This window comes from Xiphophorus hellerii, chromosome 23, assembly GCF_003331165.1.
Source record: "Xiphophorus hellerii strain 12219 chromosome 23, Xiphophorus_hellerii-4.1, whole genome shotgun sequence".
In the NCBI taxonomy this organism is placed as follows: Eukaryota; Metazoa; Chordata; class Actinopteri; order Cyprinodontiformes; family Poeciliidae; genus Xiphophorus; species Xiphophorus hellerii.
In genome coordinates, this window is record NC_045694.1 from 25912506 (window position 1) to 25936996 (window position 24491).

A 24491-nucleotide genomic window follows, 5' to 3' on the forward strand; every position below is an offset into this window, starting at 1 on the left:
TAGCGCTTTAAAATGTATCCGAAAACTGTATTTAGCAGAAGCTAAATGTGTGTTTTCAAAGTTGGCAAAATGCCACAACACGTCATAAAAAATTAGCCCCACTATTAGCGCGTTAGCAGAACTGTGATCGCGGCTGCTGAAAATAGTTAAGATGGAAACCTAACGGTTCGTTCACTGATGAGAAAAAGTTTATTTTGATTTTACATCCAGCTACCGGTTGCTGGTGAAGCCAGTTATGATCGACAGCCAAACATCTTTATTTATAAAGGCTAAAAAAAAGAGGGTAGAAAAGAGACGATGTTTGTTTTGAAATATTTTGAAAGTGTGTGTGAATGTTCAATCTAATTTAACAAAACTACTGCAGATTTTCCAGTAATTAACGCAGGATGTTACACAATGGAAGCTTAATTTCTCAGAGATTAGCACTTTTCAAACATCACTAAAAAGAACATGCTCTTCAAAAAGGTTTCGTTTTGCCGGTTTGTCAGGAACGAACTGTGAAGGACGCATCGCTCGCACCTTTCGCTCGATGGGGGAAAAAATGAGTTTTCTAGCAGGGAATGAATAAAAGAGGAGTCAGAAGCAAGACGTGTTTTCCCTTCTACATATGAGACAAAACATAAGAGTAGTTTTTTATTATTTAAAAATGTATTTTACGACATCAGCCTTTTACGACGTAATTATTATTTTACAATATAATTGTTCATCTCAACAAGAACAAATTAAATTAATGAAAATGCCACATTGACATGCATCAGGCTGCATGACTTTCACGCAAAACTGCATGAAAGTCTTTAAATCTTGGCTGATTTTTGTCCAGCAGCATTAAAACAACCATATACTGTATGTATGTTGATATTAAATTTAACATTCTTATCCACTCTAGCTCCATAATGGTTTTTTTTGTTTGTTTGTTCAAGCAACAGGTGAGAAAAATAATGTTTTTAAAATGCATTTAGTGAAAATGTGAAATGGGTATTTAATGTGAACATAATTAACTCTTCTTCTTCTTTTATTTTTAGCAGACTTAATCCCCAAATCTCTAACTTTTATTACTGCACACACACACACAAAAAAAAGCTTCTGTTGTCAGGATCTGTGTTTTTCTGTGTTTATTTAGAGTTTTCTGTGTCCTTAAGTCTCTTCGTTGTCCTGTCTTCCCCTTGATTGTTCCCAGGTGTGTCTCGTTTCTGTGATTACCCTCCCATGTATTTAAATCCACCTGTGTTCCTTGTTCCTCGTCGGGTCCTTGTCAACGTCAGTGTCTAGTCTGTTCGTTGTCAGTGTGTCCATGTGCCTGCTGCTCGTTGTTTTAGACTGTGAGTTTCTTCATTAAATCATTATTCATCTTACCTGGGTCCGCTGCGTCTGCCTCACCACCAACACCGCACCGCAATTCATGACATCTGTAGCTTTCCTCATGATTTTAGATAAATGTTATCATTTTAGGAGTGCACTGAGGTTTTGGACAATTACTCCGCCAAGCGATCCAATATGGTGGGTAATTTTAGGGGGTTCCCAGTGGGCCATGCTGCAGCTTTTTCCAGTGATGAATCTTTAACAGACTGGAGGCTGCTCTGAATTTGTTTGTTGTGATTACGTTTGGTGAATGATTATTCCTTACATGTCCCTTTGTTCTTTTGCACTCTTGGCGTCGCCCCCTACGGCTGCATCTGTTGTGTTTCTCTTCGGCGGAATAACAATCAGTGCAATTTGTGGCACGTCTTTGTTGCGTATCTATTCATGTGCAATGTGGCTGCAGTTTATCGCAGGGCTGATTTTCTCTTTGACATCGGGAAACAGATGGGAGCACTCGTAATGATCAGGTAGACCAACAGTAATTATTTATTCATTACCTGATCTCTCCGCCTGCGACGGCGAGTTTTGATTTTGCTTCATTAGTTTTTACACAACTGAACAGTGTTGGAGCTGCAATTATCCAGATCTATTATTGACCTGCCAGGGCTAGTTTTGATCGCTTGTTTGTTTTAAAGTTTAGTATTGAGGAGTAGCTTTGAATAGTCAACATGTTACCTGTTATTCCAGTTATAGAGATTGTGGTAAAATCTATCTTTGCGCAAGCTAGTAGTTATTTAGTAACACGGTTACTAATTCCCAACATCTAACACCAAACAGACTCCTCTTACAAATGAGAGCTACGCCACCCTTTTAGATAGGACTCATGAGGTTTGGGGATTTCAGGCAGTGATGGTGCGTTCACAGCAAACACGTTTTGAGCGTCAGTCACGTCTGGTTTACATTCAAAGTCTATGTGGAGGGCCGTCGCGATGCGTTTGGGGAGTCTAGCGTGGCGAGATTTGAACCGTTTGGAGCGTTTTTACGCGCCGAGCGTGTCCAACGCGTCCGACGCTCAAAACTCGTTTGGTGTGAACGCACCAAAAGTGCACATGCGTCAAACTTGAAGCGTCAGATGCGGTTTTGACAAGTGTAACACGTTTGGTGTGAGCGCACCATAAGAGTCAGTTCAGCTCGTCAGATATGTTATTAGCATGCAGAGCCTTTGAACCCACATTACCTAAAATATGATATTCTTACCAAATGTTGCCAAATTGATTTTGAACGCTTTTTCATTGGGTGACAATTTAGCAGGTTTTTAAGCTCTAGTCAAATAAAGGTCACACGTGGAGTTCAGCAAGGCTTTGTTCTAGAGCGTCTCTCTTAATCCGTAGCTTTGAACGTGAACATGTGTGTCCTTTCCAATTAGTTAGTGACTCAGTGAAATGTTTTATGTAGCGCCTGAAGTTCTTTGACAGTAATACATAGCTTTATGTTGAATTTCAGTTGAATAAATAGTTTAAAAATCTGTTAATTGGACTCGAGAATGAAATAAAACCACACATTCAGTGCTGTGATCCTGCTGTCTTTGTCCTGCCAATTATGACCAGTGAGACATCATGGTGGTCATTTATCTCTATTACACTGGGATGTAATACCAGAAAGCATAAATGATATTCTTTGGTGTATAGAATTACAGTATATTTGCTTGCTGCTCCTTCGTCTGAATCACATTTTTATACAAACTGTGTTTGGTTTTCTTCAACATTATCTTCCATTGTTTGGGAAAAGATGGAAAAATAAAAACCAGAAATCTGAAATCCAATTATAATTGTGAAGATGGGGGGTGGGGGGGAATGATTAAAAAAAGCCTCACTGGGTTCAAATGAATCCTCGCAGCCCTGTGGAAATGTTTTTACTCGCTGATAGATACGTCAGTAGATCACAGACTCGTGCATTAACCAACTGTTAAAAATTGATGCCTTCATTTTCTTTTCCAAGGCCCTAACCTTCCCATGTTTGATGTGTTTCCCAGCAGTAATTATGCTTTCTTTGTCACGCCTCTGCCTTCTCTCTCTTATTCTTTGGAAATAAAATGAAATTTATCATGAAAGAATGTCACATTGAAAATAATCATTAGTCTCTGCTGACCTTAGAAGTAGAAGTTTGATTAAAAAATTAAAAATTAAAATGTTTTTCATCGTGTGGCGCTTTTAGTGAAAACTTTCATTTTCCATCGGATTCACAAAAATGCAGTAATTATTCCACTTGGGTAAGGCTAAGTGAATTCAGTCACGGCATTTGCAGTCATGCTATTTACATATTTTCATAAGTTTATTACAATTTAAGTCAGTGTTATGAGTTCATTGCATTTGTTTTTTTTTTCTTCTACCAGCAGAAAGGTCGAATGATTTTGATTCTGCAGCTCTGTTATGGAGGAGCAAATATGTGAGAAAGTTAAATGTCACAATTCTTTCTGTGTCTGGGTTTTTGTTTCCATTTGTGTTTTCATCATTTACTCGTCGTGTTCATTTATGTGCATAAGGTCTTGCCATATGTCATTCCGTCCTCTGGCTGCATCGTTGCTGGAATGAATGGTGTTGCCGTGAGTTCATTCCTGTGCGTTTCTTAGTTCATTTCTGCGTTCTGGTCTTTGATTGATCCCTTCAATCAGACTTGTTCTTTTCCCATTGGTTTGTAGTCACTGTGACAAATCCAGGCAATGCTGGGCAAACTAAAATTCCCTAAAACTGGGCGTGCCGTGGTGGCGTAGTGGTTAGCGCGACCCGTATTTGGAGGCCTTGAGTCCTCAACGCGGCCGTCGCAGGTTCGACTCCCGGACCCGACGACATTTGCCGCATGTCTTCCCCGTTTCCTGTCAGCCTACTATCGTTTAAGGGACACTAGAGCCCACAAAAGACCCCCTGGAGGGGTAAACAAAAAGAAATTCCCTAAAACTGTTTTTATGTGCCGTTTTAGATTCTTCCTAAAACGTCCAGCGAAAATATTTTCATGTCTGTCTCAACCTCCAAATCACCAACTTCTTTTAATTTCTTTCTTATCCCTGAGACATTTTTGGATTTTGCCAATAACCCTGAATCACTGTTACAGGTTGTGTTACGGTTTTTTGGCTCGCTGGAAGGAGCGATTTATCATTCTGAAATTCAAGATGGCGCCGGTGTGTGTGGCTGCGTGTCTGTCATTCTCTCGTTTGATCATGTTGGTACTGTTTCTGACCTGTGTCATTTACGAAACTGAGTCTCTGCTGGTGTATGATCGCAACACACTACTAGACCTCCAACCTTTGGTCCAGGACATGATGTTATTTGATGTTGCTGGCCAACAATCCCTGCCCCCGCTTTTGTCGGAGATTCCGAGTCACCTGTTCCGGGTTCCTGCGCTGCTTCCACGGAGGAGACGTCGTCGTGGTAGACGAAGCGGCCGGCTGGTGAAGCTGAAATTTTATCTGACGCACTGCTCTCCTTTTACCCGATCATCATATGGATCATTTTTAGGCTCTCGGGTGCCTCGGCGTTTCTTGGATCCCGTTGATGTCTGCTTGGTGCCCGTGGTCGGCGTTGAGGCCCCACTGCACCGCCGCCCTTGCCTTTCCCGGCTCAACATGCGCCGACAGTGTCTCCAAAACCTGAGACCGCTGTGTCGGGTTTCCTGGCTTGTCGAAGCCCATGATCCAGTTCCTGTCAGGATTGGTCTGGTAAACGCCAGATCGCTTGGGAATAAAACTTTTATTCTTCGGGACTTTTTTAGTCACCAAGACCTGGATTTCCTGTGCGTGACTGAGACGTGGTTGAGTGTTGGTGAGTCCAGTGTTCTATCTGAGCTTTTACCAGCGGACTGTTCTTATTTTAATTCACCACGGGCTTCGGGAAGAGGGGGAGGCACAGCGACTGTTTACAAACAGGACTACAGATGTAAGCAGTGTTTTCTACAGACGTCTTTCCCCAGCTTTGAGTTTACGGCATTTGAGATGAGACACGTAAACCCAGTTTTCTGTGCTGTCGTCTACCGGCCCCCCAAATATAATAAGGATTTTATAAACGATTTCTCTGACTTTTTATCTGGGATTATAACTAACTATGAACATGTTCTTATTGTTGGAGACTTCAATATACACGTGTGTTGTCCTGATAAACCTCTGGTAAAGGACTTTTTAAGCCTTCTGGACTCTTTTAATTTGGTGCAGGCTGTATCCAGCCCAACACATGAGCACGGACACACACTGGACCTGGTCATTTCCTGTGGTCTGCCTGTGACTAACCTGGAAATCTGTGACTCCGTGTTCTCGGATCACCTGCCTGTTTTATTCAATGTCAGTTTGACACCAATTGCAGTTAAAACTCGCGCTGCTGCTCGGCGCTGTCGGATTATTAACCCTTCCACTGCCACTCAGTTCTCTACTGCCTTTCTTCAGCTTTGTGGATCATCTGACTTTCTCCACTCTGATACAGAAGAGCTCTGGTCCTGGTTCTACTCTTCCTCCCAAACCATCATGGACTCGGTTGCTCCATTAAAAACCAGGCAGCCAAGGATTAAACCTGAGCCTTGGTTTAATGACAGAACTCGTGCTGCAAGGAAGGAATGTCGTCGTGCTGAACGCAGGTGGAAAAAGGATAAATTGCAGATTACTTTTCAGATTTTAAAAGACTGTTGGCGTCTCTACCAGAGCACGGTTAAAGAGGCAAAAAGGGAATATTTGGCAAATATTCTCTCAAACTGCCATAACCAACGTGTTTTATTTAACACCATTGACTCTCTGCTTAATATTCCACAGAATGCCTGTTTGGAAGCTTCTCCTGATGTGTGTGATGATTTTCTGCATTTTTTTATTGAAAAGGTTGGTAGTACCAGGGCTCTTATCACAGCTCCTGACTCTGACCCCTCTGTTTTGGTCCCTCGCTCGGCTGCTTTCGATCAGTTTGTGCCTGTGACTGTCGCACTTTTAGAGGACGCGGTTGGCCATATTAAGCCATCAGGCTCCCCTCGTGATCCTGTCCCTCCACGATTTTTTAAAGATATCTTATCTAGCATAGGGCAGCCTGTTCTTGCAATTATAAATAGCAGTCTGTCATCAGGTGTGGTCCCTGCTAGTTTTAAACATGCAGTAGTGCAACCACTGCTTAAAAAACCGGGCCTTGATCAAACTGTTCTGGCTAATTATCGGCCTATTTCGAAGCTGCCTTTTCTTTCTAAGGTTTTAGAAAAACTTGTGTACTGTCAGCTGAAACAGTTTTTAGATTACAATGGCATTCTGGAGGTTTTCCAGTCAGGTTTTAAAACTCTTCATAGCACAGAATCTGCTTTAATAAGAGTTTTTAATGACATCCTTCTTTCATGTGATTCTGGTAACCATGTTGTTCTGATTTTACTTGACCTAACTGCTGCCTTTGATACAGTAGACCACGACATTTTAATATCACGATTATACCACGTTGTAGGTATTGGTGGCACTGTTCTTAAATGGTTCAGGTCTTACCTGGAGGAGAGAACAATCTCGGTCAAGATTGGTGACTCTGAATCATCTACTGCTTCAATGCCTTATGGCGTCCCACAGGGCTCCATTCTGGGCCCACTGCTTTTCTCTCTTTATTTACTGCCTCTGGGTTCTGTCCTCAGGAAACATGGGATTTCGTTTCATTGTTACGCTGATGATTGTCAGATTTATTTGCCCCTGAAGCAAAAGGATGTACATTCTATCAAACATCTCCTGGCATGTCTAGGTGATATTAAAGCTTGGTTGGCCTTGAACTTTTTAAATTTTAATGAAAACAAAACAGAGGTGATGGTGTTTGGACCCAGTGGCTCCTGTGAGTCCTCCTCTGTTGACCTGGGACCCTTGGAGGTTTATTTTAAACCTGTTATTACAGATCTTGGTTTTAAGGTGGACAGTGATTTTAAATTGGATAGCCAAATCAGAGCTGTGGTTAAGTCCAGCTTTTATCATTTAAGGCGATTGGCGTCAGTGAAATCTTTTCTTTCCAGGCAGCATTTTGAAACAGTGATCCATGCTTTTATTTCAACTCGATTGGATTACTGTAACGCACTTTATCTGGGAGTTAGTCAGTCGCTGCTCTCACGTCTGCAGCTAGTACAGAATGCTGCTGCACGACTGCTGACAGGAACTCGAAAGAGGGAACACGTGACCCCTGTCCTGGCCTCACTTCACTGGCTGCCGGTATATTTTAGAATTCATTTTAAAATTCTTATGTTTGTTTTTAAATCACTACATAATCTTGCCCCGGCTTACCTCTCTGAGCTTCTTCACCCATACATACCTTATCGGTCTCTTAGGTCCGCAGATCAGCTGCTTTTGGAGGTACCAAGATCAAGAAGGAAGCTCAGAGGGGACAGGGCTTTCTCTGTCATGGGCCCCAAATTATGGAACAACTTGCCTTTGCAGGTCAGGGAGGCCCCTTCACTGTCCACTTTTAAAGCTCGTCTTAAAACCCATCTATTTTATTTGGCTTTTAACTCTAGCGGGATCTAGTTTTAAATTGTATGTTTTTTTTTTTGTTTTTAAACTGTAAGTTTTTATTTTATGTTTTTTTTTATTGTTATGTTGTGTTTTGATGTACAGCACTTTGTATCAGCTGTGGTTGTTTTAAAGTGCTTTATAAATAAAGTTGGTATGGTATGGTATGGTATTCCTTTCTATGAGTTGGTATCAGTGTTGACGAAGTACTGCAGGAATCATCAGATGAACACCCATCCCTGCGGCTGCTCAGCTTTTGTCCAGATTATATGCGTCTTACACCAACTACCCAGCATGCAACATGAACTGAAAGAGGTCAGAGTTATAGTTAATTTAACTCCAGTCATCAAGAGTCGCTGTCCTGCAACTTTTAGATAAAACGCCTGTCGCTTAACACAAAATTGAAAAATCCAATAACATAGTGGCAACCCAATACATTTAGAGACGTATATGCCTGCTACAAATGCTAAGGCTAGTTAGCATAGCCACAGATGACGGCAGATAAGCAGTTTTCCTGTAACGGTAAGTTGTTTCTTCCCCATTAGCACATTTAGCGGTGTGTACATGTGCTTGATTGACAGACCCTCATCTATCTTGGTGGTGGAGGAGCTCTATCTTTTCATAGATTATCTGTCTCATACCTAACTGTCGCCACATCGTGACCGTTTTAACAAATATGGATAAAAAACATATTTTTTGTCAAAGTTACTGCAGCTTTAAGGCACAACCACCTTTCAGGTTGACGGAGAATTATCCGGAACAGAGAAAATCTCCATTGAGGAGTTGGTGTCCAGCCCCGACTCCAGACGAGTTTAACGGGGGGGGGGGGGGGGGGCATCGGCCTATTTTGGGGGGGCAAAATTAATCTATGTAATAGATTAATTTTTTCTTCTCTTTTACTCAAGTAAAAGAAAATCGTACAGAGCAGTAAAACTAAAGTTATACTACTAAAAAGACCTACTCTTAACACTTTTGTTTTTACAAAAAAGTTACTCAACTGAGTGTAACAAGTGCTACCCACTTTTGAACATAGACAACACCAGTAGCCTACAGGCTACTTGTTAACAAGTTTAAGGTGCTGTATTGGTATTAGCTAGTCATCTTTTAGCTAACATTACCTGCATCCAGCAGCTTTACTCAACTCACTCTGTTAGTTTGGGGGAAACTGACAAAGTTCTTTGCGTTTTGCTGGATTGCTGCCATGATTCTAACACACCTGAGTATCTTTGCACAGCAGCAGCAGGTATCCTTCGCTGCCGCACAGGTGTAAACCCCACGCGAGCGTCTTAGCGCTCATGCTGTGTTTTAAGGCGGCTCGGAAAAACAGGTCACGACGTGTTAACAACAATTAAACAGTTTTAACCGCTGAAGAAACTGACAGAGGACACAGATATGGGAAGTGCGGAAGCCCCTACTGTATCAAATTGATATAGGAATAACAGAGAGTTGGCGACTCTGAGGTAAAAACAACAAACAGCTTCCAGCCCAAGGGGGGGCACGGCTGACGCTGGGCCTGTTGGTGTCAGAGATCAGAGAAGAATGGGTAGACTGTTCCAAAATGCAGGCACAAATTCTCAAATTCACAAACTCTTTACAACAGAATATGACGTTTTGAACCCTGAGGCAGACGGAAACTAAGGCTATCGATTCACACGGGCTCCCCAGAATCGGGAGAATAACAGATTGGGAAAAACGTTGCCTGGTCCGATGAGTCTCCAGGGTAAGGTCAGAATTTGAGGTAAATGACGTGAAAGCATTGATTCCTGTTGCCTCATGTCGATGGATAAGCCTGGTTGTGGTGTAATGTGTGTGTGCTGGGAGTGAGGAGGTTTACTGGTGTCTTCATCATGACTATGAATTTCCTGTCCTCTACTGGTCTCTACAGTCATCAGATCTCAATCCAATAGAGCGCCTTTGGGTTGTGGCAGAAGGGAATAATGACATTATGGATGTGCAGCTCAAGATGTCTGCTGAGAGAGAATATCATGCAAATACAGGAGTGGGCATTTATCATTTATTGTGATACATTCCTTATCATGGAAAGCCTATTGATTTCAACGTTTTCATAATAAATTCGGTAACACTTTATTTGATGGGTTGTGAATAAGGCTGTCATGACACCGTCATAAACATGACATAACGCCTGTCATGAACATGAGTAAGTCTTTATGAATATTTATGACTGTTGTCATAAAGTGTCATTCGGTAAATCATGACGCTTTTAATACAAAGTTGACATTATTCAAAATGTCTTTGTCATGACAACTTGACATTAACCAAGAAATCATGATCTGACATAGATTTATTATAAAAGTATTACTGATTAAACTTTAGCTTTAATAACATAAAGCTACATAATTTTTAACAAAGATATTTTGAATAATGTCAACTTTGTATTAAAAGCGTCATGATTTACCAAATGACACTTTATGACAACAGTCATAAATATTCATGAAGACTTACTCATGTTCATGACAGGCGTTATGTCATGTTTATGACGGTGTCATGACAGCCTTATTCACAACCCGTCAAATAAAGTGTTACCACAAATTCCAATAGATGATGTTTAAAACCCCCAGAAACTACCCATATTGTTGGGATCGTTATTTTTGCTATTTCCCCCCACTGTTCAAAAAATATATTAAATACATTTGAAAATATGATTAAATGCAGTTACTGCGTGCAGCTTAGTGATACAAATCACACTTATTTATGTGACAGCTGTCCTAAAGGAAGGCGTTACAAATGGGTAGGCCTGTCACAATAAGCAATAAATCAGTTAATAGCGTAATAAATCAAAGTTAGCTTGATAATGTCCGACTGGATAATCGTTAAGTAATAAGCAATATTGTCAAAAAGCCAGCATTTTGAAAAACCATGGCAAATATTTGACACCCAGCACAAAGTTACTGTGCACTTTTTTTTTTACAAGTCCTAACTTCCACTTTTGATTGATATTTTTTATGCAATTTTGTATATAGAGACTATAATCCATCTTAATTGTTGTTTTGATAGCTTTTTTTTTATTTTGGATATTTAGAATGTTTTTCAGTTCCAGTGTTGAATATCTTATTTTTATATGGGCAAACTTGCATTAGCATGCCATTATTATATTTAATATAATAGCTGTAAGTCTTCTCAAAATGGCAACATTACTGTTTATCGCAATAGTTTCTGGGACAATTTATCATCAGAAACGTGTTATTGTGACCAGTGTTGTATAAAGTACTGAAATCTCAGAGTCAAGTAAAAGTATAGGTTCCTCTCCAAAATACGACTTTGGTAAAAGTCCAAGTCACTGACTGAAATGTTACTTGAGTTAAAGTCTTAAAGTATCTGAAACTTCTTGTACTTAAGTATGGAAATTGCTGTAAAAATGGATGTACTCAAGTAATGTAATGAAAAGTATAAGTAAAAAGTAAAACAAGGCAAATGCAGTTTGAATGACATTTTTTATATTTTGGTAAACTTGTCAAATACACTTAAAATAATGTACACAACCAAGTGCAGGCAAAATTAAACCTGCTAATAAATTGTTCCAGTTTTAAAGAGTAGCACATGTTAATGGTTTGTGGTTTTGAACTTGCATGCCTTTCCTATATTCGTTAAATTTAGTCTAAATTGCTATCGCTATGGCTTCTGTCCCCCCTTGAACAGAGGAGTCTAGGTAGCCTGCTACAGTCAACATTAGGCCTAAGCTAAATACACCACATGTGGAACTGAAACAATGCCAAACAAAGTTCGTTTATACAGGAAACGTTATGCTCAAGATTTCACAATAGTGCCTAGTGACCAAGCTATAGTTACTGAAACAGGAGGATTATAACCATTTCATAAGAAGTTACCTCGATGTGTTTCTTCAAGTTGGACGGGGAGTTTTTGTAAGATAGAATTTCCACATCTTTGGGCAGGAATAACATAAACTGCATGCGCTACGACGAATCTTTAACACCCACGAAAGAGTATATTGTGTTTAAATAAGGCCATGGGCTCTCATCACCAGCTGGTGGTTCCCCTGGAGCCGTGTCCGACGTAGTTGCAGTCGTTGTGGTCTCCGTCTCCTCCTCCATGTGGCTGCTGCTGATTGCGAGACTTGCTTTGTGTTTAATGGGAGAAGCGAAACAGGTGTATCCTATTGGTGGTGATGAACAAGCCCAGGCAAGCAGGCTACCGACTTTGTTGCAGTCAATCAGTAGGTGGGGTCAAAACACTTGCGTTTCTCTCTCTCGCTTTTTTGTAACGAGTAACTAAACCACACACTGAAAATGTATCGCAGTAAAAGTACGCAATTAAGTTCGGAAATATAGTGAAGTAAAAGTGAAAGTTATCAAAAATTTTCATACTCGAGGAAAGTATGAAGTACTCCAAAATATACTTAAGTAAAGTAGTGAAGTATTTTTACTTCGTTACTATACAACACTGATTGTGACAGACCTAAAAACAGGTATCTTTGTAAAGAACAGTATTTGAGTTTGTGGGGAGCTCTGAGCTCTGTGTGATGAAGTCACAACCATAACGTTACCTAAAACAATTAGCAATAAATCGCTCTTATTGTCATTTTTATTGTTATCGGAATAGTACCCCAAGAAATCGTGATAAATACCGTATTTTCCGCACTATAAGGCGCACCACATTATAAGGCGCACCTTCAATGAATGGCCTATTTTAAAACTTTTTTCATATATAAGGCGCACCGCATTATAAGGCGCATAGAATAGACGCTCCAGTAGAGGCTGGGGTTACGTTATGCCTCCATTAGATGGAACTGCACTAAAGGGAATGTCAACAAAATAGTCAGATAGGTCAGTCAAACTTTATTAATAGATTACAAACCAGCGTTCTGAAAACTCCGTTCATTCCCAAAATGAATAAACAGCTGTTTTATTATTTTCCCCGAGGTAAAGTCAGTGACGTGGTATTTTCGTGACACAGTTTATCTTTTAACAACAGCAAGGTATAACATATAGTGGAGGGGAACTTTTCCTCGATTCAATAAACATGTAAAAACCAGTCTGATACTGTTACTGTAAATCAAACATTGGTGCAATCACAATATATATCCACTTCCGCACCTTTGATTCGTTCATGTTAAATTCTCTCACTGCTGCTCTATTCCTGTGTTCTACTGCGTGACTGATCGCCTTGAGCTTAAACTCTGCGTCTTAAGCGTGTCTCTTAATAGGAGCCATTTTGGGGTCTTTACACAAAACCCAGCGTGCACCGCGCTTCTTCTTCTACGGGGGAAAATGAAGTCGGAGGCTGCTTACCGTAGTTGCGAGACCTGTTGTGGCTCAATATTGGTCCATATATAAGGCGCACCGGATTATAAGGCGCACTCTCGGCTTTTGAGAAAATTGAAGGTTTTTAGGTGCGCCTTATGGTGCGGAAAATACGGTAATTAAGTCCATATCATCCGTATGTGAATATGGACCAGAAACAGCCGAGGATTGGTTCTGACACCTTGTTGAATCGACGCCACAAAGAATTAACGGCAATTCTGGCGGCAGGAGGAGCTCCGCTGCGGTACGAGTCGTAACAAAGCGCCCTGTGAGTGTGTGAGTGTGTGAGCGCTGTTGTGTCTCTGACATGGGGTTTTCGTACTTGAGGGTTGGTGGAAGTCAATGTCACGCCGCAGCCCACGTAACCCGACCCACATATCCAGGGAGGAGCAGCAATCAGCAGCAGAGCCGAGGGGTGCCGCAAGGCGGGAAGCGCACACGCCTCCCCACAGGACAGGCAGCCATTACCAGCACAGGAAACACCATCATCCAGGAGCCTCGGGCTAAATGTAGGATTCAGCAGAGCAGCAGAGGAATCAAGTCGTTCCAAAGTGCAACCAGCAAGTCCTCCGCGCCCTTAAACATATTTGAGCTGCTTGCAAATTTAATAAAAGATACTTGTTCAGCTATGGGGCGATTGTTGCTGCGGTGCAGCAGCTGAAAGCCAAAATTAGGTTTTCTTTATGCTTTTATGAGGTGCTGAAACTTGAGTCTACTTATTTTTTTTTTTACTCATACATGACTTTAATGAACCAAGAGCTGGTTTCCAGTAAAGCGAGATATGGTGATGGGAAAAGAAAGAGACTGAATGAAAGAGAAGAGGCATTTAGGGATGAATGAAGATGAGGAGGGTCACCGTGTGGACTGACAGATATGGAAATGGAGTCTACAGGGAGACGGAGATATCAACTTTTCCCTCACTTCCTCTTTGTATTTACCCTTCAAAAAAAAAAAAAGGTGAGCGAGTGCTAATAAAACATTCATCAAACCAGAAAAGTCTTTAATGTGGGTGACATTAAAAGACGGGGAAGAGATGAAAAGCTTGGAGAAAGAGAGGTAAAGCAGCGGACGGTGGAGAGGAGGAGAGAGGGGGACAGTTGACCGGTGATTTGGTCCAACACAGGACAGATACAGGAGTCTTTCAACATCCTGGATGAGGGTCCATTTATTTTTAATTTGGGCTTCAAATCAAGTTTGATGATGACTGGGCCGCAGATTTCAGTCCATGTTGGCACGATAGCATCACAGCTACTGCACATTCATAATGCAGAACGCCAACACAAAGCAAAGGTGCTCTGATGGATGAGTAGACAGGCTGATAGATAGATAGATAGATAGATAGATAGATAGATAGATAGATAGATAGAGTTTGAGGCTGTGCCATACATTTGCACTTGTGTTTCTATAAATAAGTGAGAATGAGGGGAAAAAAAGTATTTTATTCGACAGAAAAAAAAAATTGGTAAAAACTTCTTTGTTGTGAGTGTTAGCGAGCAGATAAAAGCCCTACGCCTACGCTGCCTGACTGGTTAAAGACACACACACATACACACACACACGTCTCCTTCTCTCCCCTCCTCTCACTCGTCTCTCTCATCCCTCCAGCAGAACAGGACTCCCTTGTTTGCTCCCTGAAACACACTTGTTAAGCTTGATGCCAGTTTTGCGCGGAGCTCGTCTCCGCCACCAGAACATAAATGAGACGCGCCGGGGCTCGGAAGCTCTCAAAAGCAGCCTGACGAGTGGTTTGATCAAAGGCAGACTTGCCTCCGCGCACACATACTTACGCACTCTCCCCCTTCCCACTTCTGTCTTCTTCTTTTGTGTTTTGTCGTCATTAATTAGAGCCGCGCTAGCCGTCAGAGCCCCTCGACGCCCCTCAGGCCCGGCCGTCCCCTGGACCTCTGCCGCCCCTCCCATCCCAGCCTTCATCCTCCTGTGGAGAGAAAAAAAAGACAGGATAAAAAAAATGAATGGGAGTTTTTTTTTTTTTTTTGGTGTGGAAACAATAGGGACAGTCCCCGCACTTTGCAATGTAAGGTTATTTATCTTCAGGTGAAGCTACACCTCTGTTCTCCCACCGTGCAAACGTACTTCCTCCCCTTCCTCCTCCTCCTCCTCCTCTTCCTCCTGCCTCGGGAATAAAATCAGCAATCCGTTCATTACAATCTGGACCCCTGGAACCACAGAAATGGCAACACTTTTAATTTTTAATCAGGGTCTCAGTCAGAGGGGACTTGGGTTTTTTTCCTTTTTTTACTATTATTTCACTCCCCACCTGTTCTCACCACCTTCCTCTCACCTTCAATCCTTTCCTTTCCTATATCCTTGTTACTTTTATTCCCCCCACCCCACCACTCCCACCTCTCATCCCTCGTACCGCTCTTCAGCGAGTCAAGGTGATGAATGGCTGAGCGCTGCCATCTCCATGCCCACCAGCGAGAGGCAGAGGCCGGCTAACGCGGCTCAGATGCTCTCGGGGATCACAGGCAGCGGGGAGAGTAATTAATCCAGTAGGTTGCAGGACATCGGGCCGCTTCAAGACAGTGTATCAGAGTGAGACGGTGTGTGTGTGCGTGTGGGGTGGGTGTGCGTGTGTTACTGTGAGCAGAACAGATACTCCAGACAAGTATTTTTTTTTATCCAAACAAAACTGGATAAACTACAGGAGAAAAAAAAAGTGACTACGACGTGTGCAGGTGTGTGTGTGTGTGTGAGAGAGAGAGAGAGAGAGAGAGAGAGAGAGAGAGAGAGATAGTGTGGGCAGACGAGGTCCCTAAATAAAACCGCTTGGGTACAGACGGGAGCAGCCAGAGGCGGCACATTCAAGACTGTCCTTGAACTTCAGGGTCAAACCTCACAACTACACGCACACACACACCCCCACGCAAACACACACACCACATTCACTATGAAATCCAGCCTGAATGTAGGAGACGGCTCTAAAGTTTCTGCAGGGAGGGTGTGAGGCATTATGTCACCTCTTTTCTCAGAGTAAATTCATTGTCTGCGTTGCTACTCGGAATAATCACTCAGCTTTAATAGTCTGCTGACAGAGCCGAGGACCCGGCTGTGAAATGAAATTGCATCCACCTTGGTGAAGAGAGACTTCGAGACAATTGCGGGGCAAATGAACGATGCGTCGGAGTGCGATGCACAAACAAGTGTGGTCTCCGTCAAAGCTACATGCTAATTGGGCCGATCCATTACACACTTTGACGTGCTTAATGTTTCGAAGGATGAGGGATTACGGCGTTTTCGCAGGAGCCCGGCTGGTTTCCTGTGGTCCGTGACGTCTAACCCAGAGGCTACGGCTCCATGCATCATTAGTCCTGGCCGAGGTGGCCAGCATACCAATCACACCTTCCTACGACTTAATAAGATCACTGCGGGCAAACGGACAAAATGGCTTCACTTTGCTGTTAGAGCCGCCCAAAGTTAGGGCGGCCTCCTGGGTCTTCCCCGTGTTAGGGTGTTGATGGGAAAAGGCCGGCGCTACAGCAGCACAAAGGAGGCCAAGAAGGAAATGTGTCAGAAAGGCAGAAAAAGCTAACCGAAGATTAGATTCCGCCGCAAACATGGTGAGCAAATAGGAAAGGTGACAACACATTTCTAGCCTTGAAAAATAAACGAAGTTGTTGTTGTTCAATGTTTCGTTTTTATTTTAAGTTTTCATACTGAAAGAGTGATATAATTACTTACACAAGTAGCAATGGAGCTACGGAAATCTGTGAGAGTGGGTGTTCCAGAAAGCCCCATCTCGGACCATGCTGTTTGAACATACAGCTGGAGGTTCTTCACTTTCTTGCTGTTCTCGTTGTAAAACACGAGATTTGTTGAGGGCTTGAGGGTCTCCCTTATCTGGAGCCACTGTTCAATCCACCCAAATTCCTCGAGTGTGAGGTAGACTTGGGCAGGACCAAAGGCTTTGTTGGTCTTGTGCTCCTTCACCTGCAAGTGCCACAGGAAAGGGCATGTTAGCTGCCATTCAGGAAACTTTGTGAGTGTTCCAAAATGGCAGACTCCAAGCTGCCACTTGGTGGCATCCGTGAATGCCACCAAGTGGCAGCTTGGAGTCTGCCACTTAGTGGCATCTGTGAAGGGTACCAAATGACAGGAACTCCGGTAGATCTAACAAGTGCTACATCATTGCACTTACATTGATCACAAAGCCGACGTGGCTGATCTTCGCCTCCAACCTGGCCTCGTCTACTTCCTCCACCGACATGTTCGTCAGAACGCCGGTTCGGTGGCCGTAGATGCTTGCTATGTACGCACTAAAGTAGCCATAAAATCTGCGCACATTCAACCAGGTGGGGATCGTTTGCATCTCGTCTACAAAAACATACATTGAAACTCAGGTAAGTAAGTAAGTAAGTGAGTGGGTGAAGAAATGAAGCTGCCATTTGGAAGTACATGTTAAGGAGCCCAAATGGCAGCTTCATGTCAGGAATTCTGGTAAGTAATTGAATAAATTAAACATTTTAATTCTTAAAGTCTTACCAAGCAGCTTTGGGATTATCCGCTGCGCCTTTTTCTGACAGCAGTGGAGCTCCTGCTTCGAAATGATGTTTCTGGACTTCTTCCTCTTCACCTGGATCTGCCTAAGCACGACCTGCCTGGTGAGCATCTTCAAATCTGAGGACAACGCCCTCAAGATAGCAACCATTGTTTTCTTTGAAACGCGCGAGGTGGATGGCGGGGTGTCCCGGAAGAAGCTCAGAAATTCTGAGAGGTTCACCAGGTAAAGGCGAATCGTGGTCATCGCATTCCCTTCCTGAAAAAGCTTCTCCGGCCACCTGCTAAGAAAGAAATGTTCTAACTTCAACACGAACAAATACATGTTAGAGAGAGAGATACTCACTCATGAACCTTCTTGATGTTGTTTAGGAAGGTCCAATTGGGCAGCACCGCCCTCTCCTCATTGACGAAGTGCAGGAAGTGGAAGATGCGACCAAGCTTTGACTTTTGGTTCTCCTTATGCTTCCTGGAGCCCATTGACCCTTTCAGATGCACCCAGTAGTCCTCAATGAAGTCCACTGAATAGAAAAAAGGTTAGAAAAATAACTTTTATGGCTTGTAAAATAGAACAATATAGTAAGCAGTTATGTTACTTACGTATTGGTGATGGAAGTCCTTTTCATATTTTGAAAGAGAGAGGGAGTGCCTCTTCAATTTCTTCGAGGACGATGGCTGATGCTCAGGTGAGGGCGAGGACCTGTCCCCAAATGGGGGGGGCTGCACAGACTGTGCCCTGATTGTGGGATTCTGGAGAGCCTGTTAAGGTAAGTAAGGAAGGAAGGAAGGAAACTCAGTGAAGTGCCTAAAGAAGGTACTGCCACTTAGAGCCCTTCACAGATACCACCAAGTGGCAAGAACCCAGGTAAGTAACTAAGTAAGTGAATATGTTAAAGAATTTTAAATACCTGTTCCAGAGACTTTATCTTTGCCCTGTATCGCTTCAACCTGCGATCCTTATTCCTCGCCTGACGCAAAAGCTCCTTCACTTGTGCAGTGAGCTGTGTGCAGGAGGCGCAGGTGGGGCTGGGGGGCATATCGTCCACAGATTCCTGTAGGAGGAGCTCATCCTCACCGATATCTAGGCTGGATATCATCGGGGGGCTGGGGTTGGACGCCCGGAGCGCCCTCAATCCATCAATAGTGACCCTGTTTTTTATGCCCGTGATGAAGTCTTGGATTTCGGCGGAGTTGAACTCAGGGTGCCCCTGCTCCAGGTGCCGGTCCACCCTGGTTTTGTTGAAGCCGCATTGTGGTACTGGGCAGGGAAGGTGACGATAATTCACCTACCCTGTGGCGTGATTTATAAGGAGCCGCTTCTCGACCTTATTTACAATGCTGTGCCGGCTGGAAAGGTGTTTGCCCAAGTAGGTGTATTGATACTTGCAAATTGGGCAGCACACTGTGTTCTTGGGCGGTGTCATTTCTAATGAAAAGGAGCAGGAGGAGAAGAAGAAATAAGATAGTTTTAATTATTTTAATATGACAAATTGGTGTAAAATCACAGACCACGTGCTCTTAAATAAAGAAGAACGGTTTAAATAAAGACGTTTTAAATCAAGCCATTTTAACACGAGTAAGACAATTAAAAGCAACTTACCGTCGAGTGTTGCTCTGGGATGTGGAATCTTTGCCAAAAAGTGTCGCTTCCAAAACTCTGCTGTGCTCCAAAGCTCTGCTGTGCTCTCCTACTAGTGATGTGTCGGTCGCGAACGATCCGGCTCTGAGAGCCGGCTCTTTGAAGTGAACGATTGGAACAATGGGAGCCGTTTTAGGATCCTATTTGGGAGCCGGGTTTTTTTCTACAGTATATCGCTGTCTCTCCGCCTCCCTGTTGTTGTGCTTGTGCTCTGCAAGTGCCATAGCCGATAGTTTTTCCCCACATCGTTTTTTTTTTGTCCTGCGGTGCCTCGCTGTCTCTCCTCCCCCTTCTCCCTCTCCTTCACGTTTTGCTCTTCTGCCAGCGCTAGAGCGGAGAGTTTTTTTTCCCTCGGTCGGTCCACTGCCCTCATGTCAAGCGTGTGCTCCACACATCTGACCAATCACACATAGTTTCAATTAATAATGTGGCGGGAAAACACTGAAAAAAAAGTTTATCTCCACTTTTTTTGTGGAAACGGCAGGCAATTGGCCAAGCTGTATAGCGTTCGTCGGCAGGTGTTTATGTACAGACACTCACTCAGCGGTCAGGAAGCACAGAAAGAAGGGGAGTCAGTGTGAGAACTGAATAGGTGAAAATAAATGAGTGACAGAAAACGGAGCAAGATTTGGACTCATTTTAATGCTACATCAAGCTCCAGGGCAGAGTGCAGACTGTGCAAAGTCAGCATTTCCTATCGTGCAGGCTGGACAAACAACCTGCACAGGCACATGCGGACATCACACGCATCGGTATTGCTATAGCATTGTTATGCGGCATTTTTACTCATCATAAGTGCTTAACAATGTCAATAATGAAACAAAATATTATAAAATTAGGTTTAAGCTATTAATTAATTAATAATGTCAAAAATATATATGGGGAGCCGTTTGGGAGCCGAAAGAGCCGGCTCTCCACAGTAAGAAGAGCCATTAGAGCCGCATCTCGAAAAGGAGCCAAAAATCCCATCACTATCTCCTACGCAGTCTCCCCTCAAAGAGTTGAGCGCTGAAGTACCTGCACCTGGCCACCAATAAGGCAGATGAGTCATCAGCTCATGTTACGCGCAGTGGCCAATCATAGGTGTTGTATGGCGGGAGCACTTAACAAGCTGCACCTGCAACTCATTTTCCTTCTCCCTTTTCTGAGGGGGACATTGAACCACAAATGCCGTGCCGTTTGGGCGGACCAACCTTCACTCCCCCGTGGCACAATGGTTAAGAAACTTGCCTCCCACCCGGGAGAGCCTGGTTCGATACCAGCTTGGGACGCAGAGCTGGAGGACTTGCCATCCGGGTATCATTTTGAATTGGATTTCTGCCATATGGGAACCAACATTCACAGGGGCTTTAAGGGGGGGTCCCGTGCATTTATTGGGCAAAAGGTGGGCTCAGGTCATCACACACACTTGAGAGAATAAACGAAACCAGGCACAACCTCCTCTGATGCCCCCCCTGCTCTGGGGGGGCTTTGCCACCAGGGAGTAATTATTGCCACCTGGGTATCAACAAAGAGATGAGCACTAGCAGATGTGGCTAATGTAGAGAACAAGGGCAGATCATCACTGAACACTTGGACCTCCAGAGAACCAGGGGGACTCATGGAGCTCCTTTACCCAGGGCTAGGGCACCCAACGCCCGCAAGGAGGACAGATGAACCACCCCTTGGTCCTCCAGAGAACCAGGGGACTCATGGAGCTCATTTACCCAGGGCTAGGGCACTCAAAGCCCGCAAGGAGGACTGATGAACCACCCCCATGCACCTCCAGAGAACCAGGGGGACTCATGGAGCTCCTTTACCCAGGGCTAGGGCACCCAAAGCCCGCAAGGAGGACAGATGAACCACCCCTTGGTCCTCCAGAGAACCAGGGGACTCATGGAGCTCATTTACCCAGGGCTAGGGCACTCAAAGCCCGCAAGGAGGACAGATGAACCACCCCCATGGACCTCCAGAGTAGTACCCATGAACCACCAGCACTCAGTCACTTAGCAAACAAAGCCACTTTGCCACAAAGGAACACCGGTCAGAATACCAAGGTGGCAGGCCTACCCCTCCCCCACACTACCCCGTGTTAGGGTGTTGATGGGAAAAGGCCGGCGCTACAGCAGCACAAAGGAGGCCAAGAAGGAAATGCGTCAGAAAGGCAGAAAAAGCTAACAGGAGAAGATTAGATTCCGCCGCAAACATGGTGAGCAAATAGGAAAGGTGAGTACACACCGAGAAGTGGAAGGTTTCCTGACAGAACAGGTCTCTGCGCTCAGACGGTTCATGTTGGGCTTTCATTTGCCAGTAAATTGGCTGGTGAGATGCTGCCACTGAGATCTGGGACTCGCTACAAATTGTCAAGACATGCAACCAGTCACTGACTGCTGGAGAATCTCCTCAAAAAAAAAAAAAAAAAAGGCAATCTGGTGATTAACACTTTCCAAATTCTAGAGAGATTTAATTATTACCTCGATTCTTCGAAATACCAAAAGACAATTTGTGAATCACTTTTTAAAATCTTAACTCACTAAACATCTTCACTTTGTCAATGACTATAGTCTTAGAAACAAATCTGACTGCCACACTGGACCTGGTGGATTTTGTACCGTAAGACAAACTTCTGATGCAAAAACTAAATAAGAGAGAATGCATTTGAAATTTTTAAAGGCATAAAAAGCTTTTGACACAGATGATCATTAAATACTTTAATGCAACTTAAACAAGTGTAGCATCAGATCTCTTCCCTATGACTGGGGGAAGCTGCAAATTGCTAGCTAGCTAGCTGAGTTGATGACCTAACTAATTAATTGGCTAAAATCAATTTGATAATATACTTTTATCATGCACCAAAAACACTTAAAAATGTATTCTACATTTAATAGTTAATTTATATTTTTGCTTAGTCTTGTGTAGAAATTCCTTTGATGTCATATTTCTCTAGCAGCAATAGGAAACGTTTTCATTTTTTATCATCATGTTGTAGGCATTTAATGTAAAAACAGAGGCAACTGTATGCTAGTTGATGTCTACTATGAATACTGTGTAAATAAGTTGGGAATGTTTGGCAGAAGAAGAGTTTCTGGGTGAAAAAAATCTTCAAAATCACTGAGACCTTCCTAGCTAGCATTTGTTAGCTTCTTTTAGCAACTGAGAGCCAACGACAAGAACAGTGTGAGCTAAGATTGTTCTGTACATAGAAATATTAGCACAAAATGATGTTTATGGGAAGATGATACATACAATACATGGACTATATGGAATAGAGGATAAAACCAGTTACAGTTTGCTCGTTCACTAGCAAATTACCCGTTAGCTGACCACTTGTTGCTTTAGGTTAACAGGCCTTAATATCTATTTAAATAAACAGTAAACATGTTTTAAAACAGATAAATGATTTAGTAGCTAACGGTTGCTGGGCCAATAAAATACTCTATATCTACTCACTTTGAATGGTTTTCTTTACCACATCATAAAATCTTGAGCCATCTTGCTTCGGATGGTGTTTGTCTGAGGTCCGCTCGTTTTCCAATGTTTGTTCTCTTCTCTGTTCTCGGTTCTAACTTGATGCTTATCCCAAACAATTTTCTTTTCCTACGTAGCTGAATTTAAAAGGGAGAGAGCGTCGCCCTCGAGCACGACAATTTTCACGAGCCGGGGTGAAATTACAGCATTTGTATGTTCTCTAAAATTGCTGTGAAACAGGGCCGCGACGTGCGTTTGAAGGCGAATGTATTTTTCCAGACGTCACTGAACAAGGCAGGGATCTTCAGCTCTGTTGCCTTGCTTGCTGAACACGATGCCAGTCGGTTTTTGGAGCTACTTTTATTTTCTTCATAAATTTAAATGTGATGGTTCATTATCATTTGCCAACCACTGTGCTACCATGCTTAAGAAAATAATTGCCAACAGATAAAAAGGGTTTGTGGCCAGATAGAGATTTGTCTAAAGCATTCAGAGTCGGATCGTAATTCCTCCTTCTTCTCTACTTTTTGCCTCTTGTTTTTCTCTTTTTTATCGTGAGCCGACAGACTCCACCATCTCCCACCATCTTGTCTGCTCAGAGGAGACACTGGGGTGGGTTGTTAAACTCTCTCTTTGAGGATTGTGTCATATCAATATTTTACTGAGATGTTGTAAAACAGTAAATGAAACTAATTTCTTTCATACAACATGTCCAACGGCGCGCCACGAACAACTGCTGCCTAGTTAGAAGCGATAACAAGAAAGAGGGTCACCTTAGGTGTCAGAAACTAGAGACTGCAGTTTGAGAAATCCACACAAATTAATCCCACAAGTCATGATAGTGTATTCTCACATTATGATACTATGTGGTGAGAACTGATGCAACAGCTGCACACCAAAAAAAAAAAAAAAACCAAGGCATGCTTAATAGGAACCCTGATATGATGTAAGAGCAAAGCAGGAGAAAACAGATGAGTCAGAACTGAGACTCTTTTGTAGCATTAAGCTTTCGGGCCTGAGATCCGTGTACATATAGCAAATTCCCATGGTGTTGCGCTAACTAGTGGATCCAACTCAGTTTAATTCAGTTTGTGTATTCGCTCCAGGATGTTGTGATGTTTCTATTATTGGTGATTGTTGCGGCCTAAGAGTGATCGATTTTGCAGCACCTTTTTCTAAGAGTTTGTTTCAACTTTATTTTTTTTGCCATAATACGGGTTAAAGTGAAAATACATTCTTCAAAGTAGCTTCTTGGAATAGCATCCTTAATACAAATTAAATCATGTTTCAATAAGTTGTCAAAGTGCAAAAGAAGAATGCCGTATTGGTCATTCAAGTTAACATGGACTATGTTTACACCACATGTGTCAAACTCAAGCTACAGCTATTTTCGTTAAAATGGCAAAGAATTAAAAAAAAAATCCTTATAGTGGAACTTGATGTAATGTTGTTTAACAAAGTAACTAATGTGTTCATGCCTATATATCAAACATTGACAGTTTAGTGACGGAGATCCTACAACAAAAACAATACTTGTCCTGAACACTAAATCTAGCAGGTATCTTCAGTTTTACGTAGCTCCGAATATGATCTGTTGTTTTCAGTTTTTAACTAAAACACGGGAGCTGTTTTTACTCAATGCATTTTCAGATGTTTGATGCAAGATCTATTATTGAAAGGCATTAGCTGCAGTTCACACTCCAGACCAGATGGTGGCGGTATTGCACTTTTTCAGTTTTTTTCTTTGAAAAGCGCCACAAAAAGAAGCGCCACGAAGCCAGAGAAGATAACAGACGCTGTTCAAATTCGCCATTTTTACTCG

General features: G+C 42.8%; 1 protein-coding gene and 1 long non-coding RNA gene across 2 annotated transcripts in view; one reads left to right on the forward strand and one right to left on the reverse strand.

Annotated features, from left to right (window-relative positions):
- LOC116714416 (uncharacterized) overlaps window positions 1-10416 on the reverse strand; it is a 33727-nt gene extending 23311 nt beyond the window's left edge. The window contains exons 1-2 of the long non-coding RNA XR_004338052.1: window positions 10373-10416; window positions 4929-4933 (exon numbers count right to left, since the gene is read on the reverse strand). This is a non-coding gene — a long non-coding RNA (uncharacterized LOC116714416). The remainder of the gene's footprint in view (window positions 1-4928; window positions 4934-10372) is intronic.
- Window positions 1-24491, forward strand: part of gpc3 (glypican 3) — a 171429-nt gene that overhangs the window by 55182 nt on the left and 91756 nt on the right. The gene's annotated exons all lie outside the window — the stretch shown is intronic.